Source organism: Oncorhynchus nerka, linkage group LG7 (genome assembly GCF_034236695.1).
Source record: "Oncorhynchus nerka isolate Pitt River linkage group LG7, Oner_Uvic_2.0, whole genome shotgun sequence".
Taxonomy (NCBI): domain Eukaryota; kingdom Metazoa; phylum Chordata; class Actinopteri; order Salmoniformes; family Salmonidae; genus Oncorhynchus; species Oncorhynchus nerka.
Genome location: NC_088402.1, coordinates 6583072 through 6585571, shown reverse-complemented (window position 1 = coordinate 6585571; position 2500 = coordinate 6583072). Strand labels below are relative to the sequence as shown.

Sequence of the window (2500 nt, the reverse complement as noted above, 5' to 3'; positions counted from 1 at the left end):
GCAGGAAGGAAGGAAGGCAGGAAGGACGGAAGGAAGGAAGGCAGGAACTAAGGAAGACAGGAAGGAAGGCAGGAAGGAAGGAAGGAAGGAAGGAAGGAAGGCAGGAAGGAAGGCAGGAAGGAAGGAAGGCAGGAAGGAAGGAAGGCAGGAAGGAAGGCAGGCAGGAAGGAAGGAAGGAAGGAAGGAAGGAAGGCAGGCAGGCAGGCAGGCAGGCAGGCAGGCAGGCAGGAAGGAAGGCAGGAAGGAAGGAAGGAAGGCAGGCAGGAAGGCAGGAAGGTACGAAGGTAGGCAGGCAGGCAGGCAGGCAGGATGGAAAGCAGGCACACAAATAACAATAACAACAACCACAACAACAACTCAACGCTTGGTTCCACTGACACCGTGGGAAGATCTCTGACCAGGATTTCCATTTCCATGACAACGGGAATCCCAGGCGCCAGAAGCAGTGTGTGCGTGTGCATATGTGTGTGTGTGTGAGCCAATGCCCCCTAGCAAGGCCTCTCTTACCGCCTGACAGACTGTGTGTGTATGTGTGTGTGTGTGTGTGTGTGTGTGTGTGTGTGTGTGTGTGTGTGTGTGTGTGTGTGTGTGTGTGTGTGTGTGTGTGTGTGTGTCTGTGTGTGTGTGTGTGTGTGTGTGTGTGTGTGTGTGTGTGTGTGTGTGTGTGTGTGTGTGTGTGTGTGTGTGTGTGTGTGTGTGTGTGTGTAGGCCCGTGTGTCATCTGTACTAAGTGCTGCTGCTGTGACCGTCGCCAGGGGCTCATGGTGTGGTGGCATCCCCTCTCTTTCCCTCCAGTCATCTCGCCATCTCCTTTCATTACCAATTACTCTTTCATTCAAATCTGGATTTCATTTATCCCTCCTTCCATCATAATAGAGAAGAAAATAAAGAAATAAAGAACCATCATATATGAGTCAGGCCTTCCTCTTTTCTCTGTTGTTATTTCTATCATCATCTTCTTCAAAAACTAACTATTCTCTGTCATATCACCTAGTTGTCTTCTCTGTCATATCACCTAGTTGTCTTCTCTGTCATATCATCTAGTTGTCTTCTCTGTCATATCATCTAGTTGTCTTCTCTGACATATCATCTAGTTGTCTTCTCTGACATATCATCTAGTTGTCTTCTCTGTCATATCATCTAGTTGTCATATCATCTAGTTGTCTTCTCTGACATATCATCTAGTTGTCTTCATCTAGTTGTCTTCTCTGTCATATCATCTAGTTGTCTTCTCTGTCATGTTGTCTTCTCTGTCATATCATCTAGTTGTCTTCTCTAGTTGTCTTCTCTGTCATATCATCTAGTCATATCATCTAGTTGTCTTCTCTGTCATATCATCTAGTTGTCTTCTTCTGTCATATCATCTAGTTGTCTTGTTCTTTAGTTGTCTTCTGTCATATCATCTAGTTGTCTTCTCTGTCATATCATCTAGTTGTCTTCTCTGTCATATCATCTAGTTGTCTTCTCTGTCATATCATCTAGTTGTCTTCTCTGTCATATCATCTAGTTGTCTTCTCTGTCATATCATCTAGTTGTCTTCTCTGTCATATCATCTAGTTGTCTTGTTCTTCTCTGTCATATCATCTAGTTGTCTTGTTCTTCTCTGTCACATCATCTAGTTGTCTTCTCTGTCATATCATCTAGTTGTCTTCTCTGTCATATCATCTAGTTGTCTTCTCTGTCATATCATCTAGTTGTCTTTGTCATATCATCTAGTTGTCTTGTTCTGTCATATCATCTAGTTGTCTTCTCTGTCATATCATCTAGTTGTCTTCTCTGTCATATCATCTAGTTGTCTTCTCTGTCATATCATCTAGTTGTCTTCTCTGTCATATCATCTAGTTGTCTTGTTCTTCTCTGTCATATCATCTAGTTGTCTTCTCTGTCATATCATCTAGTTGTCTTCTCTGTCATATCATCTAGTTGTCTTCTCTGTCACATCATCTAGTTGTCTTCTCTGTCACATCATCTAGTTGTCTTCTCTGTCACATCATCTAGTTGTCTTCTCTGTCATATCATCTAGTTGTCTTCTCTGTCATATCATCTAGTTGTCTTGCTCTTCTCTTTCATATCATCTAGTCTTCCCCCTCCACACCCACCTTCTTTTCCTCCCTCTCCTCCCCCTCCTGCCCTGAGAGAGAGAGAGAGAGAGAGAGAGAGAGCGAAAGAGAGAGAGAGAGAGAGAGAGAGAGAGAGAGAGAGAGAGACAGAGAGAGAGAGAGAGTGACAGAGTGAAAGAGAGAGAGAGAGACAGAGAAAGAGAGAGAGAGAGAGAGAGAGAGAGAGAGAGAGAGAGAGGAGAGCGAATGAGAGCGAGAGAGAGAGACAGATAGATAGAGAGAGAGAGACAGAGAGAGAGAGAGAGAGAGAGAGAGAGAGAGAGAGAGAGAGAGAGGTTATGAGGACACACCCTCATCCGACTCCCCAGAGATCACCAGAGAGGCAAAAAGCAGACGAGGAAGCAGAAAGAGGACCGTGCAGCGGGGTCACCACACACACA

General features: G+C 44.6%; 1 protein-coding gene across 1 annotated transcript in view; it reads right to left on the bottom strand.

Annotated features, from left to right (window-relative positions):
• The window catches only part of LOC135572404 (hairy/enhancer-of-split related with YRPW motif-like protein), a 30513-nt gene that overhangs the window by 27766 nt on the left and 247 nt on the right, over positions 1 to 2500 (bottom strand).